The sequence below is a fragment of the Canis aureus genome, chromosome 13, assembly GCF_053574225.1.
Source record: "Canis aureus isolate CA01 chromosome 13, VMU_Caureus_v.1.0, whole genome shotgun sequence".
Lineage (NCBI taxonomy): Eukaryota > Metazoa > Chordata > Mammalia > Carnivora > Canidae > Canis > Canis aureus.
In genome coordinates this window covers 28,589,137-28,614,731 of record NC_135623.1, presented here as the reverse complement: position 1 = coordinate 28,614,731, position 25,595 = coordinate 28,589,137, and the positions used below count along the sequence as shown (strand labels likewise).

Sequence of the window (25,595 nt, the reverse complement as noted above, 5' to 3'; positions counted from 1 at the left end):
ACTCAATAAAAATTGGTTGACTGATTGGAACCCCCTTCTCTCCCCCCAACAAAAAACCTTTCAGGGTAGACATGAGTCCTGATTAAAGGGAGGGGTTAAAACTTAGTTCACAACACCTACAAATCCCAGAGGAGAGATCAGTACCTGGGAGTTCCATGTCAGACAGATGTTATATAGCTTCCACAGAATTTTCCCCTTCCCTTCTTCCCCTACCTCCATCAGTCTACAGTAAAGTAGGTGGTATTCTCACACCATAACTCAGAGGGAAAACAAGTTAGAATCCATGAAAATGGAGTCAAGGAGAAGTTTTCTACCCTAGATCAGAACAGAGAGAAGGTCTAGATAGAGCTATTCAGGTATGAGCAAGATGAGGTGGGGGGAAGGCAGTGGCAAATATCCAAATATGCTAAGGCAACACTCCCAAATAAAAACAAACAAAACCAACCAACCCTTAAAAGAGAGGAACATAGCATGCCGAAGAATGATAAAACCCCCACTCTTAAAGAAAATCTAATCCAAAAAACAAAACAAAATTCCTCAGAAGTGCTTTGCACTATGAATCAAGTTAATGAGAACATGAACTCAGGAAAATATGAGCTCAAAGATGAGATGATAGAACAACAAGAAGGTTTCAGAATTGAGGAAGCTGAGAACAAAAACAATATCATAGAGCAAATAATAAGGTGGCATAGCAAGGGAAAAAATAGATGGCTGCAAATAAAATTATTGAGCTAGAAGAAAAGCTTGTGAATACAAGGGGAGAATTACAAGATAACTGATTTGAGTTCCAAAGCACTTGACATCAGTAAAATTGATGTCCCTGAAGAAGAGGATCCAATACACAAAACCGGAAACCTTCACAAATATACAAAGAAATTTCACTGAAGACAAAGAATAACCACATCTATGGACTGAAAGGGTATACCGGGTTCTGGGAAATATTAGTAACAGAAGGCTCAACCTACAAACATATTCCCGATTGAATAATTGAAATTCAAGAAGACAGACATTCCTGGGGCATTGAAGCAGAAAAAAAGTCACAGAGAAGGGAGCAAAAATTAGGCTGGCCTCAAATGCGTCCACAGTAACAGCACAGGAGCAATGCGTAGACCGGCCAACATGTCGAGACAGGCATTCCATCATGAAAGACCTACAGTCTAGTATGGCAAATAAATGGGTCCTGTGAATCCTTGGGCTTAATGATTAGAGTGTAGTCAACCTTAGAATACCTATCTTAGCAGTTTCCATAGTGTATCTTTTGGACTCTAATCCTTTCAGGTGTTCCATGAAAAAGAGAACTATGCTCAAATCACTTAGAAATACAGAACCTCAAAAACAAAAAAACAAAAAACAAAAAACAAACAAACAAACCCAGAACCTCTAAAAGTCTTGCCTTAGAGATTTATAATATATATCAACATATAAATGACTCTAAGACATTTTTCATTAGAGAAACCTGTTTTTGTTTTTGTTGTTGTTGTTTTGTTTTTTTGAGAGAAAGTGCACACATGTGAGTAGGGCAGTTGTGGGTGGTGGGGGAAGGGTAGAGGGAGGAGAGAGACTCTTAAGCAGGCTCCACACCTTAAACCTGAGCTGGGCTCAGTCTCATGACCCTGAGATCCTGACCTGACCTGACATCAAGAAGCCGATGCTTTAACCCATTGAGCCACCCAAGGCACCCCAGGAACCTGATTTTCTTTTATGAAACATGGTTTAACCCAGCATTTCCACTGAAATGTATTTTCATTTGCCTGGCTGGCTCAGTCAATAGAGCAGGAGACTCTTGATCTCAGGGTTGTGAGTTCAAGCCCCACATTGGGCGTAGAGCTTTCTTAAAAAATAAATAAATAAAAATAAGAGTATTTGACAGATTCCATTTGGAGAAAATTTCATCTATGATCTGGAAGGGGAGAAGACTTAACAACTCAAAAAAGTAACCAATCCAAAAGCAAGTCATATTTATTTGTTTACTTTCTGCCTCAAGGACAGCAGTAGCATTTTTTCATTCACTTATTCATTCATTCATTTTGAAGTATTGAAATCGTAAAACATAGCTGCAGGAAGGAACAAGTACTTGTAGCAGAGTGGTGGTTGTAGGGCCACTTTGAAAATACAAACGGTAAATTCCTTCCTAAAGCAGCCATTTTAAATCCTCAAGCAAAGCTCAGTTTCACATCCTCTTTGTTGAAAGGAATGCATCTTTGAAGGCTGCATTCCCGCCATGGAACTCTGATGGGGCAGGATTTCAATTCAGTACAAAAAGAGAAATCCAAGGAGGTGTTGAGAAACTGAACCCTGTTTTCTTCCTTAGGGAGCCAGGAACAATGTGAGAAAGCAAAGGAGTAAATATCTTCTATTCCAGAAGAAAAACAAAGTCTTTGCTGCTTTGCAATACCTTTCCCTACTTCTCAGCATTTCTCCAATTTACACAAGCACTTTCTTACGGTGTGCAATGCCTCCTAACTAGGTGACACACCACGGCTTCAGAATGGTGAAGGACCTTGCTGTCTACTCACATCCTCTCCTATGCTACTTTGAACTGGGAAAAATATTTTATTTTGTAAAGATTTATTTATTTATATATATATTTATTTATTTATTTATTTATTTATTTATTTATTTATATATTTATTTATTTATTTATGAGAGAGAGAGAGAGAGAGAGAGAGAAAGGACACACCTGCAAGCAGGGGGAAGGGTAAAAGGAGAGAAACAGACTACACCCTGAGCCCGTCCTGGGACCCTGAGATCATGACCTGAGCTGAAACCAGGGGTGCCAGGTTCAACCAACTGAGCCACCCAGGAACCCCTGGAAAAAGTATTGTAAATCAAGAGGGACTTGTCTCTCTTTCCCTCCCATCCTGTCAGAAGACACAAATGGGCCAGCAAAGTGGAGTCAAAAGCGGGAGGGAGCTTGCAGCTTTCAAATAGTGTTGCATTTATCTGTCCTTGTGAGATACTGCCTGGGAGTTGACTGAGTTAAGAGCGGGTTGAGGAGTAGGTCAAGGGATTCCAAGGAGTAAACAAAGGGGCCCAGAAACTGGAATGCATCCTAAGAAGGAATACCGGGATATGCTGCCCTCTGCAGGATTTTTAGGGAAAAATACATCAGTTAAAACTGGCTAAACCTTTAAAAGTCAACATCAGTGTTGACAAGGATGTAAGCAGAAGGAATGTTCATATTCTCCTGGGGTATTTATCAGGGAATGTCCAGAAAAGCTGAAGATGTGCCTTCCCTATATCCCAGCAACCTCACGATATCCTGGAGGTACTCTCCCACATTTGCATAAGGAGATACGTGTGGGAATGCTCCTTGTTGCATTGTTTATGACAGCTAGAAATTGGAAACAGCCCAAATATCCATCAGCAGAAAGCTGTAAGCATCAATTGGGATATATTCCTACCATGGAATGTTGTACAGCAATTAAAAAATAAGTTTACGTTAATCAACATGCACACATCTCAAGAATATGATATGGAGAGATTAGCTGCATAAAGATACATAATATATTATTTATATAAAGTTTGTAAACACACGAAATACATAGAGTGTAATACCATTTACATAACTGAAAATGAAACCAAAACTGTGTGCACTAAAAACAAACATAGCAATGATGAACACAAAACATGAAAATAGGCTTGGGAATCCCATAACATGATATAGGGAAGGGCACGCAAGATTTTGATTATATATATTGTGTTTTGATTCTTTTGCGTATTCATAATACTTATGAATATTCATTATATTATACTTATTATAAGGTCTGAAATATTTCATTAGAAAAACTGAGGAGCTCTGATTTAGATTCAGCTAAAATATATAAAATTCCTGCCATGTATCTAGTACAGTGCCCTTCTACATCTGGCAGTATGATAGCTGATACCAGAGGAATCTGTGCTCATAAGTGCAATAGAATCCCATTATCCTGAAACTTCTGCTTGTACTTTCAGATCCGGTGAATGTGACCCTACCTGACCTCCTGCCCGATGCCGTGAGCTCACCACTCTGACCGATAAACTTGCAGGAGAGGTTACAGGGGGAAGGAGAAGGAAGGCAAGGTAAATTATTAAAACTTACTATTAAGAAAGGGTACCAAGTGGATTTGGAATTTTCTTTTCCAAATGAATTCAACTTCTTTCTGTGGGTCACATTCTCTCTCAATGTACCAATTTCTTAATAGAAACTGTGTGATGAGGGATATGGGTCCAAACGAAGAAATTCTCTGTGATAGAATCATGAGTGCATGTCGCATGAGGAAAAAGGCAAAACATCCTGGGTTGGTTTTATGTGACCTATAATGGATAAGACTTGGAGACCAGTTGTTGCGTACCTAAACTGAGATTAGATGTTTAGTTTTGAGGCACCTGTAGGGGGGACTTCAAGCATCCAATGAGGTGAACTCCTATTAATAGTTGTCAACTCTGGCTTCACATTATAATCACTGGAGAGTTCTAAAAACTATTGGCTTGCTCCCCCCCAGAGATGCTGAAATAGTTCATGTAGGGTGGGGCCACTCCAGGTGGTCAGATTTTATCACTGTCACTTCCTAGGGATTCTAATGTACATTCAGCATTGAGAACCACTGTGCTGCAGTTGTCATCTTCATGGCTATTGGTTTACTCTGGTTGGGGTGGTTACTGCTGGCCCATCCTGTCCTGTTTGTGCTGTGATGGAAGAAACGTTGGGCACTTGTTGTTTGTTTCTACTAATTCTCTCTACTCAGACTTGCAAATGTCTTTGATGTGCCATTTCTTGCCTGGAAACTTGGCTGGAGATTATTCATCATGCCTTGGCATTCTTTTGTGCAAGGCCAAGTGTTTGGAAAAAGTCAGGGCTGTGCTATGCAGCAGAGGTAGGGGAGTGGGGGAATCAGGGGGTCGGGAGATGTCACTGACAAGGCCACAAAGGTCATCAATTTTTTGTAATGTCTAACAGGCCTGGGCTCTTCAAAGTCTCAGTCAGCTTCTAGACTTACATGCTGGCTAAAAGAATAGAATAGTCCTAGCACCCACCCCCCCTCCTTCTCCATCCCATCCCTGATCTCACTGGAGACAATTGTAATAACATTTTAAAAATGCATGAATTTGAGAGCTAAAAATTTAGTTTAAACTTCCAATCCAGCAGAGACATCTTTAACAATACCTCATTGGATGGCCATGCTTTAAAAGTCTTTGCTAGTTCCCCGTTAAAATACTTCTATAAAATGCCTATACATTTTGCTCCGATGTTAACACTGGGACTACAAGGAGTAGTAGTCACTATCCCAGCCCTTAGATGATTCACAGGAGAGGTTAGAAGGGAACACGTGTGACCAATTGCTGTAGAGTGTGAGATGTAGAAGGCAGTCTGCACGTCCTGTACACGGGTTATAAAATTACGAAAGAGGAAGGTTTGTGTGGATCAGTTTTGTTGGAGAGGGGTTTTGCACGGAGGGAGGGCTTGACATAGTCATTTTTTTGAGTCTTGTCAACATGCATTTTGAGCAGCTTCAGCACCACCTGGGAGCTTGTTAGAGGTGCAAAACAGGACTTCAGGCCCCATCCTAGACCCATGGAAGCAGAATCTCCACTTTATTTTTAATTTTGTTATTTTTGTTCTTTTTAAAGATTTTATTTTTTCATGAGAGACAGAGAGAGAGAGAGAGAGAGAGAGGCAGAGACACAGGCAGAGGGAGAAGCAGGCTCCATGCAGGGAGCCCGATGTGGGACTTGATCCTAGGTCTTCAGGATCATGCCCCGGGCTGAAGGGAGGTGCTCAACCGCTGAGCCACCCAGGCCTCCCAGAATCTCCACTTTAACAAGATCCTCAGGAGCGTCATATGGACATGAAGGCCTGAGAAGCATTTTAGAGGAAGGATTAAAGATTCTCCAGGTTTTATGAGATGACACGAAAGCTTCCATGTGTGAAGTGGTCTGGTGCCACTACAGCTCAAGCATAGGGTGAATGAGGAACAAGTGATGCCATTTGGAAGGGCAGGCCTGGGCCTTGTCATGAGGGGGCTTGCAGAACATAGTGAGGAATTTGGATTTCATCACGAAGGCAGCGAGAAGCTAATTAAAGCCAATTAAAGGTCTAAGCAGGAGATTTTTGCTTTAGGAGAATGCCATTGGCAGTAGAGTGTAGGATGGAAGGAAGGTCAAGGGAGGGCCCAAGGGACCCGGCTTTAGGAGGCTGTTGCCATCACTGGAGAAGTGGTAAGGACACAAACCCAGGCTCGCCCCTGGGAAGGGAGGCAGAGGTAGAGACAGGGAGCTTTTCAGGAGAGCTGAGCAACAGGACTTATTACTACATGACGATTCCCATTTCTTTGAAAATCCTTTTAGAAATACATTGTAGGTCACTAGGAGAACAAAGACCAACATGTAAACAAGCGAAAAACCTAAATGCTCAAATGCCTAATCCTGGATAAATGTATAACATAAGAAAACCTGGTTAGGAGAAAAACAATTATCCATGACAAATATTAGGAGCAGGAAAGACTATGGAAATGTTTGTCATTCTGTTGTTTCGGTGCCGTCTCAAATTGTCTTAAACAGAGACTTTTGATGACTGAAAATTGATACTTGCTTTACAATTTAGATGAAGAGAAAACATATTACTGTTGTATAATATCGTAGGAAATTTGTAAAACCAGAGGAATACACACCAACTATGTGCACATGAGGATTTTTGTTGCATTTTTAGCCTTCAAGCTACAGGGGGTTTCTTACTGATTAACAGAGGAGCTATTCTTTTCATGTGTCATTGGAGGTGTAATTATTTCCTAAAGTGTATTGTACCTCTTATACCCCATTCCTTTATTTATAGTTCATATATAATAGAAATTATTAGTCTCAAACTTTTCTTTAAGAGCAGAAATAAATTTCCAGTAGTTTGCTGTTTGAAATATTAACATGGCTGATTATATTTTACGGATTCTCTTAGCAAAAAAAAAAAAAAAATTGGGAGTTTTTCATTCCACTTTTAGGTTTTAATCAATAACATAAATTATGTATGAGAAGTCTTAGTATATTAACTGCATTTTAAAAAGGTATTTGACAAAACGTGAAATTAAATTACCAATGCTGTCATTTTTATGACATATTTTTTTATATTTTTGAAAATATATTGATCATCTGTTACTTTACCACAGATGAATATTAGCATTAATATTAACCCAAACTCTATTTGGAAGAGGATACACACACACACATATATATAAACATCAATATGGTAATGAAGGTGAAGTCATATGTTTCTGAGAAGCATTTGAACATGAGGTGAAAACAGCAGAAGAGCTGAACTTTTTGTTATCGCCGTCCAGCCTTGCTGCCATCCCTCACTGGGTTGGGGGGGTGGTTGAGGCAAATATCTACCTTTTCTTTCGGAAGACCAAGATGGTCACATGATGGCCACACAGTTCCTTATTCAATTTCCTGAACTTACCTCTCTGCCTTATTTCTTTGTGTCTGCTTTCCTGACAGCAGCAGTTCACATTTGACCTTCATGTCTCCCTCTCTCTTATTAGTTTTGCATTCTCAAAAGAATTTTCCCTCGCTTTGCGATGGAAACCCTCCCATAGCTATTTATACTTCCAGAAAGCTAAAACAAAATTGCTTCTTAATGTCAATGGGATGCCACTCCACAGCTTAGCGGCCCTACTAATGCAAACTCCTTTGGGACATCAAAAGCTCAGAGAGAGCTGACCTTGCATGCATGGCTGGGATCCTAGTTCCAAATAGGTAATTTGATCTTGAGTCTTAAGCTTGCAGAACTAGTTCTTTGGCAGCATAGCTCAGCAGTTTTTATAAGGAAATCCTAGATTATACAAATTATCTCTCCCATTGACTGTAAATTGGAACTTTGTCTCGGGAAAACAATTTACCAACATTTTATGACTCTTTTCCACTCAAGGATTCTACTTGGATGCATTTGTGCTATAGGTTCCTTGCCCAAGTACCCAAAGAGGTTCAATGTAGTGTTGTTTATAAAGGCCAAAACCCTACATACAATCTCTGTATCTACTAGTGGGGAATGATTTAATAATTGTGGTCCATTCCCTTAATGGAATGGTAGCCAACTATCTGTGTGCTCTTATGCAAAGATTCCTAAAGCCAAGGAATTGTTTGGTGGGGCTTAGTGTTCCCTACTTTTTAGCACTCCCCTTTCTTTGATGTAGACAATTGATATTCTAGAGCTAACATTACAGCATAGTCACATAAGAAAGTAAAATAGTATAATATTTATACATAGTATAGAATATATGCATGTATAGGCATGAAACATTTCTGGAAGGTTATACTTGAAATAGTGGATATCTCTGGATGGAAGGGTTGGGCATGGGAGTGGAGAAAGAGGCTCTACACTTCTGGTCTTCGTCATGAACATGTATTTTATTTCAAAAATAAATTTTAAACAAACAATTCTACGTAAATAAGTAGATAAAATGGAGATAAAGGCCATTGAAAAGGGGCAGTTATCTTAGTCTTTTGGGTGCAAGCACCTTAACAATGCCTGCAAAAAACAGAGGCCCTTGTGTTTTCTGTGGTGGCCCATGAGACGAGATACTTGATTATTTTGCCTATCATTATAGCCCCACGGAAGGAATGGTTCTCTGGAGTCCTACTGTCACTTGATCCTTCAGGACCCTAAAGATTACGACTTAAGTCTGGTTGGGATAGCAAACATCACCTCCTCCGAGAAGCCTTCTGTGTTTCTTGTGGCCTGCCTGATCTCTGCCTTCTTTCCACTCCTATTCTAAGAAATTCATTGCTTTAGAGTTGGTGCCTATCTGCCCTTTAATCATACTGACTGTATTCCTTTTATCTCCAGGCAGTGGATGGCACAATAGGTCTCCTGCTCAACTATACCTGCTCTCATCACAATGTTCCCTTTGTTACTCTACAGATATGCTGATTAGGCATCAGGGTTTTACTTCTCTACTGAGGTTGCCAGTAAAGGGCTTCTTTGTGCAATAAAGGGGAGATGATCACACAGTGTGCCAAATTACCATAATGGGACATTCCTGCATAGTAGCGGAGTAGCTGCAGTTCTTCTGGGAGATTCCTACTTCAGGGCAAAGTCCCAACTTCTTAGCATGAAGAATGAGATTTTATATGCAACCTCACCCTGCCAGCATGCATGCATGTGCATAAACACACCCATGCACAGGCACACGCACACACACACGGAATCCTGATCTGTGGCACTTCCTTGTACACATCCATATTCCAGTTTTACCAAGTCATTCGTCCTCCTGGAACACACAGTGCATTTTTATACCACAATATTACTTTACACCAACTGTGGCTCAATAGCATGCAAAATGCAGTTAACCCATATTCATTTCTCCTTCTTTTGCCTTTTGACTTAATGATGTTTGGCTCTAACTAAATAGCTTCTCCCATAGAGGGAGCAAAAGTGACTCTGGCAAGATAGTGGAGGAGGGGCAAATCCCAATGGTGTCTTACAGTCCTCTGGGTTTGTACTGTTCCACGTTATTGCCCATTGAAGTTTCACTGGAATGTGTTCCATATGTACAAGGCTAGCCTGCATTGTAAACAAAAACGTGTATTTGCCTTCCTTACATAATATGGAAAAGAATTGTTAGGCTTATAGAGAAAAAGAGATAGTTGTGGTTCAATGTTTAATTTTTGGTTTTGCTGGGAGAGGATAAAATTTATTTTCATTCCTCCTATTTTGAGTTGTACCTTAAATTCAGACATGCACTTATCTCAAGTTTGTCCTTAAAGGCTAATTGGCATTTATTCTATGGTATTCAGACTTCTCTTATATTAACTCTTAACTTAACTAATTGGCTTTTGTGTCCAAAGAAAGGATTAAAAAGCTGCAGAAGTAAACTACTCCAGAGTAATGCATAGAACCCACTCACAGAGAGCACATGTGTAAGACACTGGAAGTTCTCTACTCAAGTTCTCAAATATCAAGAAATGACACAAACAGCTGTTTGACTGGCATGTTGTGATCTGGCTACTTATTGTACATCACTCTGGATTCAGATATAGTGATATGTGACACATCACCAGATATTTAAAGGCACAAAATATTTGTTTTTCAGCTTAGTTACAAATTTAGAGTGGAGATAATCTATTTGGTATGAAAACAGTTGAGCAGAGAGAGCTTGTGGTTGGATCACTGACTGCCTGAATTAAAATTGAGCCCCTCTGAATATTTCTACTTGCCACTCTGCTGTGACAAGAGCATGACAGTCAACTCAAAGGAATAATTGGGATAGGAGAGAATGGATAAATGACATATGAAGCATTGTCCTTTAAACTCGACACAAGTGAACCAAGATCATGGTGGCTTCTCACTTAAACAATGGAGGAACAGATTGAGGTACCTTACTTGAAGTGGTCAAAGTGGCAACTTCATTGAGTGTCAAGTGAAATGGAAGGACAACCTGTTCTTTTATGTTGCTATTCATGAGTTAGTGTCCATGACTTATCTAACAGCCAGGGCCTTGTTCCTTTCAGTGTGAGGTTAGTAGTTACAAATTTGAGCCCATGGAACCTCTTTCTCTCTTGCCTTTTATTTTCATGAAAATAAAGAAGGCTGAATCTAAGGCAGGGATAAGTATTCAACTTTAATAGTAATCAAAGAAATACAAATAAAAACAGGACTCCATGTTTTGGTCTGTCAGATTGGGCAAAGACTTAAAATTATGTAAAGCTCATTGTTGGTCAAGGGTTGTCATATACTTAGATGGGAGAGTAACAATGTAAAATGTCAACGGTTTTTCTGGAGGGGAGTGTGGGATATCAAAGCTTCAAGATATATAGATTCCTTGATAAGAAAGTCTACCTTCTAAGGAAGTTGATTGAGGGTAAGAGCAAAGATTTAGCAACAAAGATATTAATTGCAGTGTGTTTTATAATACAGCAAAATTTGAAATGGCTAAAGTGTTCATCCATTGGACATTGGTCTAATCAGTCATGGTTTGTTCATACAATGAATGCAATACTCTATAGCCTTTTAAATGCTGAAATGTCTGATGCAGAAAGATGTTCACAATATTGTGTCATTACCAAAGCGGGTTAAAAATTAGTATCCTTTGTATATTCCAACTTTATTATGGAAAGTATATAGATACACATATGTGCATAAAGATAGGCGTCATGATTTAATAGAACGGTATACCAAAAAATTAACCCAAGTTATTTCTGGTAGTGAATGTTAAGATTGTTTAAAACTTTTCTTTCTACTTGCATTTTAAAATTTTTTATCATTTTTAGATAATTACATCAGTGAAACAAAAACACTACTTGTAGCTTAAATAAGTAAATATGAATATGCATGGCGAGCTAAGTCATTTTATGACCCTGACAATGATAGGAAGTTAAGGAATCTGTGAACCTGTCTATGATGGAGACTGTATGTTACCTACTCTAATACCCACTTCTTTGGTTTTAGCACCACAATTTTTAACTGGGCATATTGCCACCCAGAATAAAAGACTATATTTCTCAGCTATCCTTGCAAGTAAGGTGGTCAAGACTAGATTCTGACCATTGAGATATAAGTGGAAATTCTGTGTGGGACTCGCAGCACTTTTACGAAAGAGCATGGGTTCACCCTTATTTTCTCTTTTTCCCTTCTTACTAAACACATTGTATTTATTGTTGCAAACTGATCAGAACCTTTTACTAAATGGCTTATTAGAATTGGTTGTCCAGAAAAAGAAAAATTTTGGAACATTATATAAAATATATTTTCAAAGATATCTAAACTGGCATGTTACATTTCTTGGATTTCAAGATGAGTTCTTTCTTTAGTGATTTCTTTTTTTTTAGGTGTAGCAGATAAGCCTATATAGACACAACCTCAAATGTTGATATAGCCAGTTTGGAGGAAATAGCTTCCAAATGCAATTCTTAATTATATAAAAGTTAAACATTAAATGGATGTTAATGATGATGGAAATAATGGCATTTTAACACCAGTGCAAACGTGGCTTATTAAAGTACAGAGCCCTTTAATAAATAAATACATTTAGGGAAAATGAGCTCATTATTGAAGAATTCATCATCTGGATGTATCATTTAAAGAATTTTTACCAAATGAATATTTCTTTGAACTAACATGACTTTGAGAGAAAAACTGTATTAAACTCTGAGACCAGTAAGTAGATTCTTTAGCATTAGTTCATATTGCTATAAAAATTAAAGGATAATAATATGATTTGTACCTTGAATAGACAACATTATCTCTTAGTCTCTTTTGGGGATGTGACACTTTCTCAGATTTCATCATTATATGACTAATTTACAGGGTAGCATCATTGGGTGCTTCGAGGATTTAAACTTTGATGATGATGAAAGTTTATTTTGCTAGTGTTGCTTCTGTAAAAACATTCAGACATTTTTAAATGACTTTTTTGAAATGGTCATGAAAATACAAGTAATTAAGAAACACATTAATTCCTCTAATCCCCCAAATATAAGATGTTATTAGAATGTGGCCAGAGTTTTTTTTTTTTTTTTAAAAGAACACATTTCTTTAGAGAAACATCCCCTTTTTCCTTTCTTTATTTTATTTTTCTCTTTATCAATGCAAATGTTCATGTTTTCATCTCTGTAGGATTCTTTCCTCACTGCATTCCACAAGCCCAGAGAAACTCCCTGGAACTCATACAAAACCCTCTCCTGCTACCATATTAGGAATCAAAATGTGTAGCAGAAACCCACTGCCAAGTAGAGATAATCAACAGGGAATGTCTGTGCCTTCAAGCCAAATGAGTGCAGAAAAATGATCAAGGCAGCAAAATAAATAATAAAACTGAGGACTGGCTTTAGAGTATGGTCTTGTTATATCACACTTGCTAATAAAGCTGTGCTGGAAATTTCTATACCTCTTGGCCATTCAGGTACGAAGACCCAGTTAGGTCTGATTTTACTGTGGATATAAGTCGCTCTGGGTCACAAGTAGAGCAAAATTAAATAATATATCTTTGTCTTATTAACTACATGAAAAATTTTGTATGCTTCATAAATCTTCTACCATAAGACCTAACCGACTCTGTAATATTTTAAATTTTAGGTTTGTTTCCCCCCCCCCCCCCCCCCCCCCCCCGCAACTTTTGCAAAGTCTGTAAGTGTATAGAAGTTACCAGAAAACTTTCTGGTTATATTGTTTTCACTCCAAGTAAAATTGGTTAACATTAGTTATATTTTTCTTACATGTAGCACTCGATCCATCACATTCTTGACTAGAAATAAATTTTTAATTAATACATGTGACAAACTAATAGATGTTTCAAACCACAGCAGTGGTTCTGGAATCCCAGCAAGGGACAGGATGGAGATTATATAGGAAGGCTGAGCAATTATCTAGTGGATGAAACAGACTATTGTGGAACTAACTGCCTGCTTTATTAAGACAGTAATGATGATACCTGAGGATGTAATGCTGTAATGATGAGAAATTTGACCTTGCAGCCACATTTTGTGAGTTTTAAAGGAGGCAGAGCAAGAAATGAGATCAGAGAACAGAAGCTTTCATAAATCAAGGCAACAGATGACAGGATGACAGGGGCCTGGGTGAGAGCATAATTGTAGACTCAGGATGAAACAAAGAATTTAGAGCTGTTACAAACTAATTTGTGTGCCATAACTCTCTGGGGAATTACAAATATCAGAAACTAGTAGATCCCGTGGTCAAACTGCTTCTGGACATATTACCTGGACCAAAACAACCAAAAAATGAAAAAACAAGGACAAACCAATAAAAATGCATTCCTTGTATGTTCACTGCACGTCATAGTTTACAAAGTTTTCCTGGCTATTGTCTTATTTGGCTCTTTATAAAATTTGTGGGGAAGATCCTCCTTACCTGTTTAATCCACACGTGGGCATGAGCTGAGTCACTTCGGTTAAATAACTTGCTCAAAGTCTCAATAAGAATGTGCACTAGATCTCAAATCCTTGCTTTCTCCAAATATCTCACTAATGCCCATTCAAGAGGGAGTGTCTGTGCTTTCTGGAGGGCTCCTCCTCTCCTTTGAAGTGTGACTTAACAATAACTTCCCACCTTGTTCATTTGGTTGTTTAGTCTTTAATTTGAACGGTTTTTAGTTCTCTGATAGTTCTGGGACTCCACAAAGTCTGGGACTTTGGACACATTATTTAGCCACCCTGGCTTTGGTGAGGCCAAACTATGCCCTGAAGTGACAGCAGACAGGAAAAGCCCTTTCTTAGAAGGACTGACCACGGTGCCCAAATACCTTGGCTGCTACTGCCATCTCCTGTTCAGAATGACTCCCCCAGAACTGCCCTTAACATACATTTGCTTAAAATTCAAGTGTGATACCCAGGCAGACTGCCTCCAGGGGAGTCAGGAATACTGCTTGTGCATGTGAGGTTCCCCATTCAACCTGTTCTGGAAGCAACATCTTTTGGTTGGAAGTGGCCAGTGTTGGAAGGTGGTATGAACAGGAGTAAGGGAGGGAAGATTACTGTTTGTAGGAGGAGGTAGCTGGGGAAAAGAAGTCTCCATGTGGCCAGAGATGGAGGAAAAGAAGCAGCAATGTATGCCTACTCTGAGTATACTGGATGAAGGACAAACACTTCTACTCTGAAACTAAAATCTCTGCATGGGCCATGTACGAGAGAAGTGAAGGAACATAGGACATCTGATGCTCTTCTGATTCCAGGAGGGTGCATCAGAGGAGTTTTGATGTACCTCAGAAGCACAGACTGTGCTATAGATACACCCCACCTATGAGTGGGGCCAAGAACTGAGATGGCAATGGTACACCAAAGAGGACTCTGGATCTTCTCAAAGCCTAGTATTTGCATTTCTGAAAATGTGAGAATCAGAGCCATCCCAGTGGTACAGCAAATGGACATAACCATTCCAGGGTTCAATCTTTTCTTTCTCTCGTGGTTTCCCAACTAATGGGAGGCAGCTAGGTAACTGGGCTGTGGGAGGGAAGTGGGACACAAGTGGTTATACTACCACCTGGTGCTAAATAGTCATGACTGTGATGTTACACTGCCACTCACATCATCAAAGTCCTTCCCATATTTGTGGGATGGGCCCTTCTCAAAACCATAAGAGGCTACTCTTATGAGCCTCTTTTCCTTTCAAGATAGTTCTTGACGCTAAATTTAAGTTAATTTCACTTCTTATTAATGGGAGAGGCCCACACAGTATGATTAATCACAGGTAATGATCCACCGCAGGGAGAGTTCTAGTGATAAACCCAGAGAAGTGTGAGTCAGAGGGGAGTAAAAAAGAATACAGATGACAGTACCTGACGGTTTGTCTAGAACACTAGCTTCCAGCAGTAAGACTGCCCTTATTCTTGTGGCACCAGACAAACTTCAACTTCTCAATGACCCACTGATACAATTGCTCAGTGTGAAATGCTCTCTTTTCTATCTGGACACAGTTAAATACTGCAACATGCAAGTAGTCCTTAAGCTTGCTCACATAGGTCCTGTCCAAATATGTTAAGCTCATTGTTGTCAGTCTGTGACAGAAGGTCACAAAGAGGGTATATGTAGATCCCAGCCTAATTGAAAGGGCCGCTTGACAATCTTTTTCTTGATAGCCAATACAAAAACTTAGGCTCCACACATAATATTTTTTCTGAAGACCTGGAAAACTCTTGCCACATAAATTTCATAAAGAATTATGATTGTTGGGGCACCACACCTGACTGGCTCAGTCAGTAGAGCATGTGACTCTTAATCTCAGGGTCATGAGTTCAAGCCCCGTGTTGGGTGTGTAATATTATTTTATTAAAATAATGAAAAATAATTATGAGTTTTGGATCTAGTTGTATTATGCAATGTGATCTAGTTGTATTATGTTCTGAGAACTATGCTAGGCAGGTAGGAAAGCCTTCTGGACAGAAGCTCTACCTTTGGTGGCATGTACCTGACCACCACCTAGCATATATGTCTCAGATGAAGCTGATTTTTCTAGATAAATGGCATGTGTATCCTTGCTTGTAGATCTGATCATCCACTGAGGCTTGAAAAAGACTCACAGATGAATTCAATCTTTTTGTTCCTAATGCTGTAGATTCTCAAAGGGCATGGTAGTAGGCATGACCAGAGGTTTGTTGGCCAGTGTGTTAGCAAAGGCTAATGTTGTGATGGTCTAGAACATGTTTTAGGGCCAGGTGTAGTAGGGCGTAAATTTGATATTTGCTCAAACATGACCACTTAACAATTATTTCTGTTTTTTTTTTTTTTTCAAATCCTTAAAGAGAGTAGAATGAATTTTACTATGTCCAATCATTGTAATTTAATCTACCATTCATGGGACTTGTATAAGGTAATTGAGGTGTCCAACCAGACAGACAGCAAATAGACTGCTCTGGTATTTTATAAGCAAGCGTTATCGGTACCAATAGTTTTTGCTTTTACCTTGTGAAATCTGTACTTAGAGGCCACGTTCCTATGCAGTGTTATTATCATACTTATCCTTGGAGCTCTGGCTCCGGTTCGAATTTATAAGAGTAAAATCAATTCCAAGGCCCATTTATAAAATATGACTCAGCCTAATATACTTAAAGAAACCACACAGATCAAATAATATATGCTTTCACGTTTGTTGGAAAATTTCTTAGGTGACATTGTTCTTGCAATCAAGTAACTTCTAAGATAGTTGTTCTCAAACTTTAACCTTCATTCGAATCACTGAAGGGCTTATTAAAAACAAATTGCTGTGCAAAAGCTTTTTTTATTTTGGTGTAGACCCAATAGTTTATTTTTGCTATTTGTTTCCTTTGCCTCAGGAGACATATTGGGACTCCACCAAAATAAATATCTTTTGCACAGAAAAGGAAACCATCAACTAAATGGAAAAGCAACCTACTGAATAGGAGAAGGTATTTGCAAATGATATATCCAATTAGGTATTAATATCCAAAATATATAAGGAACTTACAAGACTTCACATTAGAAAGGCAAATAATCTGATTGAAAAATGAGCAGAGGACCTGAATAGACATTTTTCTAAAGAAGACCTAGAGAGGGCCAACAGATACCTGAGAAGATGCTCAACATCACTAATCATCTGGGAAGTGCAAATCAAAAGCACAGTGAGATAGTCCGAATGGCTAGTATCAAAAAGACAAAAAATAACAAGTGTTGGTGGGACATGAAGAAAAGGGACCCTCACACACTGTTGGTGGGAATGTAAATTGGTGTAGTCATTATGGAAGACAGTATAGAGGTTACTCAGAAAACTAAAAATAGAAATACCCCATGTTTATCAAAGCATTATTTACACTAGCCCAGATATGGAAGCAACTCAAGTGTCCATCAATAGATGAATAGGTAAAGAAGCTGCAGTATGCATATACACAATGGAATATTCAGCTATAAAAAGGAATGAGATCTTGCCATTTGTGACAACATGGATGGACTTCTAGACATTAGTAGGGTATTGTGCTAAGTGAAATAAATCTGACAGAGAAAGACAAATACCATGTAATTTCACTTATATGTGGAATCTAGAAAACAAGCAAGACAGAAACAGACTCATCAATACAGAGAACAAACTGATGGTTGCCGAGGGGATGGTTGCCAGTGGGGGGGTGGGGGGGGGAAGAGGGGTGAAATAGGGGAAGGGGATTAAAAGGTACAAAGTTCCAGTTATAAAATAAGTCACGGGGATGAAAAGTAAAGCATAGGGAACATAAATAATATTATAATCACATTCTATGGTGACAGGTGGTAACTACACTTGTCATGGTGAGCCCTGAGTAATGTATAGAATTACCAAATCACTATGTTGTAGCCTGAAACGAATATAACATTGTGTATGAACTGTACTTTGGTAATAAAAATTTTAAAAGAAATTGCTGTGCCCCACTCACAGGTGCAGCAGATCTGGGATGGAGTCTGAAACTTTGCATTGCCAACAATTTCCCAGGTGGTGTAGATGTTGGGGGGGGGCCCGGAGCCACACTTTGAGAATCACAGCTCTGAGAAACAGAGGTCGGTTTTTACCGACCTCTCCTTCTCTCTCTTTTTCTGTTTTGATCTCTGCATCATTGTAATGCTTATTCACATCTGTCTTGGGCTCAGCCAGGACTCCCCAGTTCATATGTTGAATTCCTAAGGCCCAGTACCCCAGAATGTGACTGTATTTGGAGTGAGGGTCTTAAATAGGTAATTATATTAAAATGAGGCGAGCTGAGTCCAAAGGGAGGACTTACTGGAAATAAAACTGATCACCACTGAGGAAGAGGAAATGCTGCCAGTAGACTGCCTTCAGGTGCGATCCGCAACATGCATGCTTCCTGGGCCTTGGGCCTCTGCACCTGCCAGCCTCCAGTTTCTTGAGTTCTTTGTTTCAAATCTTTTCTTATCTTTTCTTTTCTTTTCTTTTTTTCTTTTTCTTTTTCCCTTCTCTCTTCTCTCTTCTCTTTTTTCTCTTCTCCTCTCCTCTCCTCTCCTCTCCTCTCCTCTCCTCTCCTGTCCTCTCCTCTTCTCTTCTCTCTCTCTCTCTCTCTCTCTTTTTTTTTTTACACACATACACATCCTATTGGTTCGGTTTCTCTGGAGGGCCCTGTATACAAGGTCTCATTCCGTTCAGTTTCTGGTTGAAGCCTGAAGATCAACCCTTTCTTACGAAGGGTTTCCAATATGTGAAAGTGTTGAGAAAAAAAGAACCTTACTGGCTTTTCTCGTATACAGCCATCATTTAATGTCTTTTATTATGATTTGTTCCGATGCGTTGGATATTCATGGTGTGTGGCGACTGCTTTTTGCTCATGAAGAGGACCTCGCTGGCTTTCCATTGTGGGGACCCTCATGCTTGAAGTTGCTTTTTAACTAGTTTTGTTTGTGGTCAGTGTTAGAACAAAGGTAACTACCTCCCAGGTATGTAACTGTTCATCTGGACTGCTGTTTAACTAGAAGAGCTGATTTAGGTCCTTCACATGCTGGGGAGTCACGTGAAATTTCTTTGGCGAAGTCTGGATGCTTTACACGTATGTCGGGATGGCTGGATATGGTGTCTTATTATCTTCATTTTGACTTTTCCCCAAGTCCTGCCTCACACACAGAGGACTTAATGAGCTTTCACAGAGATTTCTACATCAAAACAGCTCTTGGGGAGCCATGAGCTTTCTGAGCTGGCTCTCCTTTCATCCTTTGTTGCAGTTTTTCTTCTGCCTCTGGCATTGATGTGATTGAACAGAGGGGGCTACTTAGGTTTGCTGCACAAATACCTGTGAAAATCTTCTCAGGCTGCCCTGTTTTAAGTTAGCTTGAAGAACAGAAATTAGAGCCTTCAGAATTGATCAATCCTGGATAACCAGTGTAAGAAAGACTTTATCAAACTCGAAACCCGGATTTTATCTCGCAGAGCTGGAAACCTTGAACCTGTGCTCAGACTGCAGAATCACACGTGTTTAGATGGCAGCACCTACTGGCCGAGCGTGGTACGGCAGCTGCGGTGCACCTGCCCCTCCAGGCCAGAGAGGGGCTAGTGCCACAGGATTGGCGTGTGGTGTTACGGTGACTTTCCTCGGGAGGAATTCTTCTCCGAGCTTTCGAGGGCTGGAGTGTACATTGACTCAAGCTGGAGGCCCAGCTGTGGTGTCAGAAGGTTCTGCGAAGGGCTCTACGCTTCTGAAAATGCTAAGGCACTTACTTGGCAAACAGTGTTGTGAGTATAGACCAGAGCCATGAGTGTAAACCCCAGGGACCCTTTAACTTCTTAATCCTTTCTCCTGAAAGGTTTGAGATTTAATTGTTAGTACTTTTTTTCCAAGTGGTTATCTCCTATTGATAAGTGAAACAAATTGAAAAATAAACTTTTTTACAGAAATCTACTAGCCAACGAATGTACTCAGAAAAGATATTGATTCCAAAGTGGAAGAATGGCAATGGATTTTTGTTCAATGCTGTATCACGAGGGTGGTCGGGCTTCTAGGACTAGCCTCGTGTGTGCTACATGAAAGCATTCTGGGAATATTCTAGCACATTCTTGATGATACAGTAAATATGTGAAAGCTGATAATTGACTTGATTCTAGTTAAAATAGTTATTTTGACTTAACCACCAGTATCAAAGTTGCCCTTGTTTGACATCTTTACTTTTTGAAGCATTTTGATGCATTCTGGATCATGATGAGAAGTGGATTAGCCAGCTGGTGTAATGTCTTACAGATGAGGTTATAGACCCAAGACACGGAAGAGGCTTATTCACGGTCACGTTGTTTATTAGAACTGGCACCCACATGACATGTCCCTAACTGCTCCTACAGTGCTTCTCAAATTGGCTGGGCTGATTACTTGAGTCCATAGATTATTGTTATATTGTCTAAATGGGTGAAGGAAAGTATAACAGATATTTGTTCCACTGTTGGATTAGAGGCTTGGTTCTGTTAGGTTCATGCATGGACTTGATGGAAACCAAAGGACTAGCATGTCCTATGGATAGGGCAACAACACAGAAACAACAATGAGTTTAAAAAGGTGAACAAAGCTAATGCCTGCCTTTCAGCTGTGCACCCTTGGTCTAAAGCTTACTGTCATGACTTCTTTGTGTGGTTGGATCTGTTGAATTTTATCAGATGGACTGGTTACCTGTAACTAGAACTGTTGAGCCAGACGTGATTAAAATGGCCAGAACATTCAATAGCTCTGATTGCTGGTACTTTACTTTCTTGCAAGCAACCATCTATCTATCTGTCCTCTTTACTTTTTCTCAGCCTTCTGAAAAACAGACAACTCTGCTTGCTTTCTCCTACTTTTTACCTGGTACACTCGAGGATATTCAGGGGAGGAGGGAGCATCACAACGTGCAGTTGGCAGGGAGATGAATAAAATGATATGTGGAGGCTAGAAGCTCTAGGAGGGTGGAAAGGAAATTGGTTCTGCAGGCAGGAGAGCAGGCCCCCCGTGTGCTGGGCATTATGCTTGATTCTGTATACCTGTCCTCTCATTTTTTCAGCAACAATAGCCAAGAGAAGTAGGTATTATTATCTTTGTTTTGATGGAGAAATTGTGGCTCAATTCTGTAATCTGCCTTCTGTCCCTGTGCCCACTTCTTTCTATGTAGTCACACTTTGTAGACATACTGGATAGGTTCAACATACAGGTGCGAAAGTGGGGAGCTTGGACTCCATGTGGAGGGTACGAATGACATGCCTGGAGGAAACGTAGAGATCCAAGAATGGAGGAAAGGGTGGAGCTAGGTATGGTCTAGTCATCTTGGCTTTAGAGAGAAGGATGCTGAGATAAACTCTTTAAGTCCATTTGGTTTGTCCAGCAGAGCTGCAAATGAAAGATCTATAAAAGAAAGATCTTTGTGATTCAAGATCTATGGAAGCCTCACTTAAAAGATGTTATTCTTGTGGGTATGATGGATTGTCTTAAATTCTATTCCTCAGAAAAAGTAGGAAATGGAAAAACATCCGTATTTCCAGTGGTTCTTAATACCATCAACACCAGGATCCTGAGATGCTGAGAAATACAATTCTTGAGAAATACAAATTAATGACTAGACCTACATGAGTGGGGCCAGCAATCTGCAGTTTACCCAGACCTCCAGATGATTCTGAAAGCCTGCCCAAGTTTGAGAATGCTGCTTTACTCTTTAATATCTACTACATGAGGAGTTTAATCTCTTTCCTCAGTTATATATGAAAAAGCCTTAAAAAACCCATCAGCAATCATCATGGTAAGACTTAATTTGCTTTCTCCCCTGATATGTTCTGGAAGATGAGATAAATGTAATAATGTCAACTTGTCAACTGTTCGTAATATAAAAAATGGCAGTGCAAAGCTTTTTTTTTTTTTCCTTCTTGGCAATGTACTTAGATAGTTTAATTGACTTCTAGAGAAAATTAAATATAATATCTAAATAACAGGAACATCACATCTGAATTTTGACTTTATCTTTTATCACGGTATTATTTTCTTTGACATTATCTGCTGAAGACAATAATTGAAATTTTAAGAGGGAAAAAACTATTCAGATTACCCAGGTGGCTTTTTACAAAGTCCTATAACCATCTGATTGTAAAAAATAACGATATCAATAATCCTTTTAAAACTTGGAAAAACCAAGGAAAAGTTAAAGATTCCTTCTCTATCTCCATCCCTCAAGAAAAGAAGTACTTTTGAAATAATAAGATTCTAAGAGTGCAGAATTAGAAAGGAGGTCAGGCACAGCAGTACTGGACTATGTATTAATATTGCCAACATTGGCTAGGTGGAAATTGAAATTACATGATTTATTTTTATGGCCTGGCTATTTGTATCATCTTGAGCTGGAGAGTGATGTCAAGTAGAAGTGTAGGGAGGGAACAGCTAGAAAAGCTGTGAAAAAATATTGTTAAAGAAATTCCTGTTGAACAGAAAAATATAGTTTCTGGCTCCCAACATCAAGGTGTCCCTTCACCTAAGTCCTCCATTTCTAAAACATGCCATTCCATATACCACATCTTTTCTTTTTTTAAATAGTAATAGGTTCTTCCAGAAAATTTTTCTCCTTAATGTCCTGTCTGCAAATGTTTGATATATATCTATTGTTGATATTTTATATATGTTGGTTTTATAAGTTAACATTAATTTAATCATATCTTAAAATCTGTATTTTCTTCTTGCTTCTAGAGTATAGGAACCATATTCTATAAATGTTTATTTGATCAGCAGACATTTACTGATTTGCTATTGCATATTTTCCACCATATTGGGCACTAAGACAATAAGACATGTGCCAAAAGTAAACCCAGGAAAATATAGTTGGCTAATCATGCAAAGCCAGGAGAAGTTAAGAATTCAACATAATAATTCAAAAGATTTTTTAAAGATGATACTTGGTTAAAAGCCAAATAAATTGTTAAATACAAGTTAGCAATTGATATGAACTGAGCATAGGCCTTAGTATTCTATTGACCTAAAGTGTGAAGTTCCCTCAATAGGGTTTGAACTTTCCCTGGTAGTTCAGAGGAGCTTAGCTATGTTGTAGCAAGGTCCCTCTTACCCCAATGTTCTTTTGTTCTGTGGATCAGACTGACCTTGCATACTGATCACTCTGTCTGAAGTGTAATAAAGGACAAATGGAGTATAACTGGTGGTAACAAGAAGGATATATTGTCCTTAGAAGTTAATTCAACGAGAAGGCCACCTTTTAGCTTTAAACAGCAACTCAGAATCTAATGTTGGTAACAACATCATCTAACCTCCTTCGGTTATAAGACTAAATTCAGAATGTTCTAAGAAACACAAAACTTCAGAGATTTTAATTCCATGTGGTAATATGGAATGTAAAGTTGATTGTAGAAAACATGAATTTGACTTTACCTAGATTAGAAGCTGTTGGGATTAGAACATCACATATACTTAGGAAAAAATCTATCAGGATTGTTCCTTTCATGAATCCCATACCCCCCACCAGCCCTCACATTTTTAAGACTTGCAGTATGGAATCTCTAACCTAAAATGATGAGGAAGAGAACTTATGATTTCTGACACTGAGGGGAGAGTAAGAATCTTCTGTGTACCAAGCCACCATCGTCTTGCTGCAGTGGGCATGCTGCCTCCATTCTGGCACCCTCCCCCAGCCATCTTCTACACAACAACCAGGGTAACATTACAAAGTGCTGGCAGGTCTCCTCATCGTCCTTTTATTTAAAAACCTTCTCTGGCTAGCTTCCAAGTGCAATTGGAATACAAGCAAAGTTCTTTCTGCGCCTTGAAGCCCCTGCAAGAGCTGACTCCTGCCTGCCTCTCAGACCTCATGCCCTGTCTGTGCCTGGTAGTGCACCAAGATCTGGTCACTCCAACCTTCTAAGTATTCCTCAAACTACAAAGTTTTGTTCCATCTCAGGACTTGGCACTCACTCCTCTTGTTCTTCAAACTCTTTCTTCCAGGTTTTCAAGCGTCTTTGTTTTCCAGAGCTAAGTCCACACTTGGATTCACCCTCTACGTGATTCTGTGTGTCATCTTCAGAGCCTTTTTCTCCATGTAGGCTGCCATTGTGCCCTTTAGCATGGTGATCTATTAAAACTTTCATTCTTTGAGCTCTACTTCTTTATTCTTAATCAGAAAAAGAATGATTTCATTTAACCTAGTTTTGTGCTAGATTAATATCACCTGGGAAATATTGAAAAAATAATTGTTTCCTGTGATCTTCAATTCTCTCTCTTGAGATAGAGTCTGGGTATCTGTATTTAAAAAATCTCCTGTTTTACAAAGGGCAGGGGAAGTCAGGGCAGGATGAGATGGGAGAACATGGAAGGAGGCTGACAGGAGTCTAAGGAAAGACTTTCAGGATTGCCTATCCAGACACAGACTAGATCTTGGATTTCTTTAACTGGACTCTGATGTACTAAAGAGGGTTGAGGAAGACTGGACTAATATCCCATGTAATATTTCAATATTTTAATATTTAAATATGCTATACGGTCATCAAATATACTCTCCTACATGTATTCAAGTGAAATACAAAGTATCAATTTAGGTAGGAACCACCTCAACCAATCATCTTGTGGTGAGAATGATTCCAGATGATAACTAGCTCCTTACTGTTGCCTGGAAATCTGTTCAGTACTCTTTGAAGCCTAGAAAATGATCAACATAATAAATACCTCAGTTTCTAAAGCATTAAAACATTTGGTTTATTATTTATTTATTTATTATTTATTAACATTTGGTTTAGAGGGGGTTATAGATACATATCTGAGCATTAACTAATTAAAACTTATGTGCCTAGGTGTAGTAACTAATTTAGCATGCGAAGTATTATTATTTTGCAGCCACAATAAAACAAAAATAGTCATGATTGTTTGAAACAAGCATTCTTTAACATAAGCCAAAGAGGTCTGTTCATATCTCAATAGACAGGCATCTTTAAAGGTATGAATTTTGAAATGTGTCATCCTCTAAGATGAGACATTAGAATAAAGGGTAGGTTATATGTTGTCAACTTTTGATTGGTATTGATTTTTATGACTTTAAATGGGTTCATATTGGGATACTGAATTGGCCTGCAGACTGTTTTATATACTGTATAGCAATCTGTCTTTATCAGTGCTTATCAATTGCCTACACAGGTTAAACCTGACACAGTGTTTGAGCTTCTTCCTGTAATTTTTTTCTAGCTGCATTTTCACTGTCTTCAATTTTTCCTTTCCAGTAAAAGCAATATTATTTCCATTTTGACAACTGCTTCAGTGATATCCTAAATTATATTCCTATCTGCCGGTCTATTGCAATTCAAGTTAATACCTAGCTGTATACCTCTAGCATTTACTGGGTACTTATCACTCAGCTATCTGGGCTACGTGAACAGTTTATGTATTTGTCTGATTCTAAATAATACATGTGACCAGATGCTAAAGCATTAGAACAGATTGCACTCAAATAATGTATTATCTCTTCCATGCAGTTCCTGCTTTGGTTTTCAAGTTAGTCAGAAACAAGGTATACATTGAAATGGCAGTTGTTTCTGGTCCTGACTTTCCCAGAATGGAACAGCATAGAGATGTTAGGGTTTGGCGGAGGGCTAGGTATTAGAGTTGCTCAGTCTATGTTTTTCAAAGGGCAGGGGAAGTCAGGGCAGGATGAGATGGGGGAACATGGAAGGAGGCTGACAGGAGTCTAAGGAAAGACTT

At 39.0% G+C, this 25,595-nt stretch overlaps 1 protein-coding gene and 1 long non-coding RNA gene across 12 annotated transcripts in view; one reads left to right on the top strand and one right to left on the bottom strand.

Annotated features, from left to right (window-relative positions):
* The window catches only part of SYT1 (synaptotagmin 1), a 537,260-nt gene that overhangs the window by 28,716 nt on the left and 482,949 nt on the right, over positions 1–25,595 (bottom strand). The gene's annotated exons all lie outside the window — the stretch shown is intronic.
* Positions 1–25,595, top strand: part of LOC144282230 (uncharacterized) — a 304,549-nt gene that overhangs the window by 37,817 nt on the left and 241,137 nt on the right. For all 7 annotated transcript variants that reach the window (XR_013350575.1, XR_013350572.1, XR_013350571.1 and 4 more), the window contains exon 2: positions 3,955–4,062. This is a non-coding gene — a long non-coding RNA (uncharacterized LOC144282230). The remainder of the gene's footprint in view (positions 1–3,954; positions 4,063–25,595) is intronic.